General features: G+C 36.8%; 1 long non-coding RNA gene across 1 annotated transcript; it reads right to left on the bottom strand.

The window, feature by feature from the left end:
• Window positions 1-8,219: 8,219 nt before the first annotated feature.
• Window positions 8,220-9,044, bottom strand: LOC138900815 (uncharacterized). Its single transcript, XR_011412109.1, has 3 exons — window positions 9,009-9,044; window positions 8,441-8,731; window positions 8,220-8,344 (listed from the first exon to the last, which is right to left on the bottom strand). It is a non-coding gene; the product is annotated as an uncharacterized lncRNA (long non-coding RNA).
• Between the last annotated feature and the right edge of the window lie 300 nt (window positions 9,045-9,344).

Below are 9,344 nucleotides of genomic sequence, written 5' to 3'. Positions count from 1 at the left end.
TTTTTCTTGCATGAGACTAAACACTGTCTCCATTCCTTGCAGGAGGCTAAGCATTGCCTCCATTATTGCATAAGGCTAGGAATTGCCTTTCCTTGCATGAGACTAAGCATTGTCTCCTCTCTTTGCATCGGGCTAAGCACTACCCTCATCTTATACAAGACTAAGCCTTGTCTCGTCTCGTTCTCGCATATGACTAAGTATTACCTGTTTCCTCTATCAAATGATCGATATCACCGCATCTTTGCATCTCATGGGATGAAACATCGCTATATTGTCCGAATGCGTCATAGTCTGAAGGCATCATCCTCATAGCCCGAAGACATTATGCCATGGCCGGAGGATCTCTCAAAATTACATATCATTATTCAAAGGCGTCATAGTCCAGAGGCACCATCTTCATGGCCCGAGGACACCATTCCATGGCCGGCGAATCCCTTATCATACACTTCATGGCCCAGGATGTCATGGTCTAATGACATCATCCTCATCATCCGAAGGCAACCTTCATGGTCCGAAGGGAATTTGCATCATGTTTAAAATTTTGAAATAACCCATATATATTTGCGTGCATCGTGTTGTAAGTTTTGCAGGCAACTCGAAAGGTAACCGTTCTACAAACAGGAGCGATTCTTGCTCCGGTCAACGTTCACATCCTTTGACTATCTCAAACATAACTGATTATCATCAATTGATTACCTTGTGTTCCATAACCGTTCAAATATCTGCCTCGTACATCTATAACATTCAATTCGCATTCACGGATGCACCTAAACTTATTTATTACCTACGACACTATCCTACCCAAAAGATCTTTTTTGAAACACATGACCACTCTTATAACAACTCCATTAGTTTCGTTCGTTGTTGGATCCAGAACTACACACGTCCTGATTCCCATAATACCAGGGATATGTAGGCAACTCAAGAACCAGGGTTCGACCCCCATTTTTTTAGAACACATATTCCTCACTTACTTCTGATAAAATTGGTCATCATTTTCTTTACCCGACAATTCTTTCATCATTCCCGGTAAAGAGGAGCAACTATTGATACCCAATTTTGCCCTCATATTTTTTCAAATAGTATATATACTTTCAAAGTATTATTTTGCTTCATTACTTAATTCACAAGAGTTATACAAGTATTTTCTATAGTTTTCATAATTTTTAAAGCTTTAAAATTAATTTTTTTATATTTAATTTACTTGAATATGCATTTATTACCCCTTAAATTATTTTGAGATGACTTAATCATTCAAATTTATTATTTGTATCCACATATATGTTTCAGAATATTTTACTTTATTTTATATAATGATATTTGCATTTTAAGCTATTTTACACAATTTTACAGTAATAGCCTATATGTTGTGCATAATCACATTTTATTACATTATTTATGCCCAAAATAGCATTTATATATTTTTAAATGTTAAACTATTATTTTAAAACATCTTACTATATAAATAATACTTTTACTATTTGTTAATTACTTTTTATAAATATTTTTGTTATAAATTTTTTGGGTATTTAATTTGTAGCCTAATTTGGAGCCAATTTGGACCAATTTAATGGCCCAAACGTCCAAAACTTCTAATCCCAATCTACCTATCCCAAACTAGACGACCCTTTTAATCTTAACCCGGTCGGTACCCGTTTAAACGACCCGTCCCACTCCCTTTTTGATCCTGACCGTTGATCTCAAATCATTAACGACCCATAATAAATCTCTACCCTTTACTTATATCCCCTCACCCCAAACCCTAATCCCATTCTCACACTCCAGTCGCTCCTAAATCCTCTCTACTCACTTCTTCTCTGAGAAACCCTAGCCGTTGTATCTTTGAACCCCTCCAAATCCGGCCCTAAAATAGAATCTATCATTGATTCACTTACCTATTTTGTGGTACTTCACTATTATACAAACGCCTGTGGTGTTACTTAGTTCTTGTCCTATTTTTGGCAAGAACTACCTCTCAAAATTAGGCCTGGATGACTTTGATCTTCAAGGATTTAGATGGTATTTCGTCTACATACACTCGAAAGGAGACGATGCCTGCACTCCTAGTTCGATTTACAGTTGGTTGAACCTAACTAGGTTTTGCTATCTCCATCTCCTTTACCGACTCTGATTGCATGAGATCTTCTCTTTTCTTTTCTATGTTTAGATTGATTGTTTTCCATGTTTTGTTTGCTTAATCGACCACTATATAAACCCCTCCCCTAATCCCCTTTATGGGACCAGAAGAACTATTCTCTCTTACTCCCACTCACTCGATACTATTCTGAATCTATTGTTCTTGGCCGGCTGAAAGTCAAGGCCACCAGAATTTACATTCTCAACCTCCCCAGTGTGAGCACTGCTCGGGACTCATCAGTAGTCCTTGTGAACTCTGACACACTTGGATTGGGGTCTTGTTGTCCTCTATTGCTACTGATTTTCGAAGTATTGCTAAAATTTACTCTTCTCCTTTACTTGTTCGTTAGTTTATACTGGTAAACATCTGTGACTCTCATAATTTCATCTTCTTTCTTGTGTTCATGCCTTGTGTATTTATGCCACTTGAGCTTCAGTGAGTCAATATGATATTATGCCATATTTGCTTATGGTTCTTTGTTTTTTTTTAAGTTGTCTTGTAGTTCTATGCTTTTCTAGACTTAGAACTTGCCTAAAACTCTAAGTTTGATATACGCCCTTGATTTCTGACTCCCTTAGGTCTACTTAGCCCAATGTGTGTATGTGTGCATGAATTCTTACACCTAATGTTTGTGCTCATCATGAAAGACCCTTACTACTCTAAGCATGCCTAGCCAAGTGTGTGTTACCTGCTACTCTTCCTGAGTTTTTCTCCCTATTCTATTCTACATCGTGGATATATCAACTCGTGTGTTTTATGTATCTCATACTCTACTAGGACTAATGCCTAACTATGCTATCAACCCAAATATGTTATCCTATTAATTGTATGTTTTAATGTGTGTTACATGCCTAATTCAATCATGTGTTGTTTAATACTACTTCCCACTTATAAGGTGAACTGCAACATCCCATATTACTTATGTGTGGTCTAACAATCTACTTCAATATGTCCCTGCTTACTATGAGTTCTGGCTCTCTTAAACTTGTTTAGTTTACTGTGTTATGCTAATGCTTGTTGATTGATCTTGAGGTTGCTTCGTTGCCTTGTTCTGGACTGTTATGTAAACCAACTCATGCCTAGAGTATATTTTAATTCTTGGTGAGTCATTCATACCTAACTTGCAGTCTGTCTTGGACCCTAATGTTCATTACAACTTGTTCTCATCTCTATTGTGTGTCTGTTGACTCGATCAACTCTGTACTCTTCAGTATTAGTTAAACCTTTAAGAGTAAATTTACAACTAGCTTGTTTCCCTATATGTGGTCAATTATTGCTAGATTTGATGCATGTTTGTCTTACTTCTGGAATCGAGTTATGGTAAATGATCAACATGCTAAAGTTTTCCCCTGCCCATTTAAGTAATTGCTTGACCATGAACCTGTTCTGTTATGGCTTCCATGTTAAGCACACCATGTAAAGGATGTGCTCTACTATGCCTCTACTCATTTTTTCATGCTTCAACATCATGTCTAAAGGTGCTTTAGGCTAGTTCTGGCTTTGCTTTTGTTTGAAATTTCACTTGAAATCAGTATGCCATCTCATGTTAGTCAATCCTTTCACCTTAACTTAGCTTTATAAAAATGCAAGCAAGAACTGCCTTAGGTATGCATTATAAACTTGTCAAAAAACTGCTATTAGGTACAACTTTCAGACTTTAGTATGTAGATTTCAAAATGTTGTTTAATTAATCATGTGTGTAGTTTGTTATTTGTATGGTGACTATTTTTATCCATGCGTGTTATTGGAGTTGTACTTTATAGTTGTCTTATGCCTTGGGTGAGTCTGGGATTTGAGTCTGCTGTTTGTGAGAAGAAAGTGAGCTTGTTGAAGGCCCAGACAGTACTGGGTTATTTTTTCATTTGGGCCTGCTGTTGTTCCTTGAGTAATATTTATACTTATATTCATTATCTGGGCATGTAATAATTTATAAACAAACAGTTGGGGAGTTGGTAAATAATGGAGAAGCGGGTATACTGTAATTTTTCCTAAATGGGTAGAAAACCTGTCCATAGGGCTTATTTACTTTGCTTGCTATCTGACATGCTTTAGTTCTACACACTAATAGAAATCATGCCTATAAGGAATCACACACGATATCAAAAGCATGTTTGTTTGAGTAAATACTTTACCTGCTCCATGTCTACTTTTATATGATTATTAAATAACATGCCTATAGGATTGCAATAATACATGTCTTTGCTAATACTCATCTAGATACCATGTCTATATGGATCTAATTAATTAATTAATCAACTACTTCCGTTATTTTCATTACACTGCACCACCTAGATGATATGCCTATAAGGATGAAGTATTATAAAATCAGGTTCAATTATCAAACCTACCTATGGGATATTATCACTCGTCTAGAAAGCATATTTATAAAAATCAAACGCCATTAATTCTGAGCTTTCAAACAGTTTTACTGCCTCATCGTATAAACAATTTAGAGATCATGCCTATAGGAGCTTTTTTAACGCCTATAATCTGCGAATTCATTAGTCAAAAACAACAATGATGTTTGTATGATGCTGGAAATCAAAATCGCCTAGAAATTATGCCTACAGGATTTGACAACTCTAATGCGTCTTAATTCCCTAAAATATGTACTGCCTAAACTGCCTGCGTGCATATGTTGTTTATGTGTGGAGGCTAACTTGAGCCTTTAATTGTCTTTACGTGAAGTCCTATCTGTTTTGAATGCCGCCTAGTTTTATCATTTTGAGCAACCTAAGCTAAGTCTAGAACCACCTAATAGAGGTCCAAAGCCTCCTGGACCATAGGCATGGGATGGATAGTACATGCTTAGGGTACGATTTAGAATTTAGTTAGAGCGTCTTTAAGTAAACAACTTCAACATAGTGATTGGGCAGCATGAGATGATAGTCTGTGCCCGCTGAATAATATGAGCAACCCCTACCTTAATTTATGTACTTGTTATTTACACTTAGTCATTTAACATAGATTGATGTAATTGTATCCTTGTAGTCATTAAGATTTGTGCTGATTCTCATGTGTTTTAATAAGACTTTTCGACTTCTAAATTTCCCTTTTATTTGATCACCTTGCCTAATTATATAATCCACATAGTCTAAAGTTTGGCCGGGACCCACAGTTGTGAACCTTGAAAAGTGCCTAACACCTTCTCATTGAGATAATTTCAACCCTCACCCGACCTTTGGTGATACAGACTGGTCAAACAGAGTTATTTGCAAATAGGTGCCCTAATGCATTTTAAAATCATTAGGTGGCGACTCTTCTCTTTTTAATCCCCATTTAAAAGAGTTGTCACACGTCGAAACCCGCTTTTACAAAAAAACGGGGCACGACAATAAGAAACCTTTTTGAACTTGCCAACTTTTTCTGTTAGTCTAAGCTAGTGGTGACAAATGAACGGGTTGAATCGGATTTGGGCGGGTTGAAAACGGGTTGAACAAAAACGGTTTGGATTCCAACCCGTCCATATTAATATGGGTAAAATACAGGTTGGGTAAAATATGGGTTGGGTAAAAAGTGGGCAGGGTAAACTGCCCGCGTGCATATGTTGTTTATGTGTTGAGGCTAACTTGAGCCTTTAATTGTCTTTACGTGAAGTCCTATCTGTTTTGAATGCCACCTAGTTTTATCATTTTGAGCAACCTAAGCTAAGTCTAGAACCACCTAATAGAGGTTCAAAGCCTCCTGGACCATTTGCATGGGACGGATAGTACACGCTTAGGGTACGATTTAGAATTAAGTTAGAACGTCTTTAAGTAAACAACTTCAACATAGTGATTGGGCAGCATGAGATGATAGTCTGTGCCCGCTGAATAATATGAGCAACCCCTACCTTAATTTATGTACTTGTTATTTACACTTAATCATTTAACATAGATCGATGTAATTGTATCCTTGTAGTCATTAAGATTTGTACCGATTCTTATGTGTTTTAATAAGACTCTTCGACTTCTAAATTTCCCTTTTATTTGATCACCTTGCCTAATTATATAATCCACATAGTCTAAAGTTTGGCCGGGACCCACAGTTGTGGACCTCGAAGAGTGCCTAACACCTTCTCTTTGAGATAATTTTAACCCTTACCCGACCTTTGGTGATACAGACTGGTCAAACAGAGTTATTTGCAAATAGGTGCCCTAACGCATTTTAAAATCGTTAGGTGGCGACTCTTCTCTTTTTAATACCCATTTAAAAGAGTTGTCACACGTCGAAACCCGCTTTTACAAGAAAACGGGGCGCGACAATAAGAAACCTTTTTGAACTTGCCAACTTTTTCTGTTAGTCTAAGCTAGTGGTGACAAATGAACGGGTTGGATCGGATTTGGGCGGGTTGAAAACGGGTTGAACAAAAACGGTTTGGATTCCAACCCGTCCATATTAATATGGGTAAAATACAGGTTGGGTAAAATATGGGTTGGGTAAAAAGTGGGCAGGGTAAACTGCCCTGCGTGCATATGTTGTTTATGTGTGGAGGCTAACTTGAGACTTTAATTGTCTTTACGTGAAGTCCTATCTGTTTTGAATGCCGCCTAGTTTTATCATTTTGAGCAACTTAAGCTAAGTCTAGAACCACCTAATAGAGGTCCAAAGCCTCCTGGACCATAGGCATGGGACGGATAGCACACGCTTAGGGTACGATTTAGAATTGAGTTAGAGCGTCTTTAAGTAAACAACTTCAACATAGTGATTGGGCAGCATGAGATGATAGTCTGTGCCCGCTGAATAATATGAGAAACCCCTACCTAAAGGAAGTTGCGAAATATTATTTATATTGCACGGATTGATCCTTTAGGCTAAAAAACTTTGGACCCTCTCTTTTTTATGTACTTGTTATTTATACTTAGTCATTTAACATAGATCGATGTAATTGTATCTTTGTAGTCATTAAGATTTATACAGATTCTCATGTGTTTTAATAAGACTCTTCGACTTCTAAATTTTCCTTTTATTTGATCACCTTGCCTAATTATATAATCCACATAGTCTAAAGTTTCGTCGGGACCCACAACTGTGGACCTCGAAGAGTGCCTAACACCTTTCCTTTGAGATAATTTGAGCCCTTACCCGACCTTTGGTGATACAGACTGGTCAAACAGAGTTATTTACAAATAGGTGCCCTAACGCATTTTAAAATCGTTAGGTGGCGACTCTTCTCTTTTTAATACCCATTTAAAAGAGTTGTCACACGTCGAAACTCGCTTTTACAAGAAAACGGGGCGCGACAGTAAGAAACCTTTTTGAACTTGCCAACTTTTTCTGTTAGTCTAAGCTAGTGGTGACAAATGAGCGGGTTGGATCGGATTTGGGCAGGTTGAAAACGGGTTGAACAAAAATGGGTTGGATTCCAACCCGTCCATATTAATATGGGTAAAATACAGGTTGGGTAAAATATGGGTTTGGTTAAAAAGTGGGCACAACCCATTTTATCCATTTTACATGGCACAAGGAGCTAATGGCATAAGAGTAGGAGCTCCAAGACTAACTGTTGTTTTCTGCACTACTAGTAACAAGATTAGGAGCACAAGGTATTAATATGTTTGTGTAAAAAGAAATTTTAAGCATAACTCAATACAAGCAATCGTTTATAAATTCATTAATGCTACTCCAAAGCGCTGCTATGCGATTTCTCAAGCTACTGACTTCCTAACAACTAGTACAACAACTACTTCTTCCACCATTTTCGTATCATTCAATAACAAATAAGTCAATAGTACTGCAGATGAAGTCATTAACTAGATACATAATGTTGCAGATTAAAAATAGTAGATACATATTGTTGTAGATTAAAAATAGTAGATACATAATGTAGCAAAAACATAATAAACCACAAAGACTAGACATCAAATGCAACTTTCCCAAGCATAGCACAAAATCCAGAACATCCTTCAATAATTTTCTCTTGCTTACTCCATAACAAACCTGCATCTCAAGAAAAACAGTCATTAGTGCTAATACTTGATGATGCTCTCTTAACCGAGCAGCAGTATTATAACCAAATAAAAAACTAATAGGTCTATTGCAACTTCATCAATACCTCCCCCTCCCCCCCCCCCCAAATTCCAAATAGACAGAAAGTGTATTACTGCATTACATAAGCTAGCCATAATTATTTACACAACTTTACCTATTAATGCGAACTAAGTTTATCAAGATACGGCTGAAGGTCTACCGCAATTTCATCCTCCTCGCTATCTGATTCATTGCAATCTTACAAAAAAACAAACAAGAAAAAGTAAAATTAATTTATTGAAATACTATTATAGAAGAACAAAATAAAAAAATGATATACATAGAATGATTTACCTTCTTGCCCGCAAAGCCAATCTCTAGTACACAACTTCGCCTCCGCATTTACAAGTAAAATAGAGCTTTGAAACTTCCCAATAATGCGACCTCCAATGCTAAAGGTAGCTTCCGAGTCTACGGTGGTAATAGGTATATTCAAGACATCTCGTGCCATCAATGAGAGTTCTGGGAAACTTAGTCTATTTTCCTTCCAAAAGACAAGTACATCCAAATTTGGATTTGCTTTACGGTCAAGATTAGGTTCCTCCAATGTCACGACCCAAAATCTAACCATGGTCGTGATGGCACCTATAGTATTACAAGGCAAGCTTATTCCCCAAAATATTACTACTAAACCGATTATAAGAATTTAAATAAAGCATTTCAACATTTGAATTTCTCATAAACTAAATCAACTTTAAATATAATTTTAGAAATACGGAAACGAGCCCCAAACATCGGGGTGTCACTAAGTCATGATCATCTAAATCTATGAACTAAGAAATGAAACTGTATAACTGTCGAAACAATCCAAAACAAGAAATGATAAAAGGAGTAACAAGGTCCTACGGACGCTAGCAGCTACCTTGCAATCTCCACAAATAGCCCGCCTGAACTCAACGATCGTCGCGCTCTAACTCACCTGAATCTGCACATAAAGTGCAGGGTGTAGCATGAGTACAACCACCTCAGCAAGTAATAGAAATAACTAAGGAACTGAGCAATAGTGACGAGCTAAGTAAAACAGTCCAATTATTTATTTTCACAATTTAAAAATAAACAGAAATAAACAGGTAAATTCCATAACTCAGTAAATGCCACAAAGAAGTTTAACACATAAATGCAGCAATAACACAAATAAATACAACCTCACAGCAGTGTCACTCCATCACTCATCACTCGCACTCAATACTCAAAACAC

The sequence above is a fragment of the Nicotiana tomentosiformis genome, chromosome 11 (genome assembly GCF_000390325.3).
Source record: "Nicotiana tomentosiformis chromosome 11, ASM39032v3, whole genome shotgun sequence".
In the NCBI taxonomy this organism is placed as follows: domain Eukaryota; kingdom Viridiplantae; phylum Streptophyta; class Magnoliopsida; order Solanales; family Solanaceae; genus Nicotiana; species Nicotiana tomentosiformis.
This window is presented reverse-complemented; position numbering and strand designations above follow the sequence as displayed.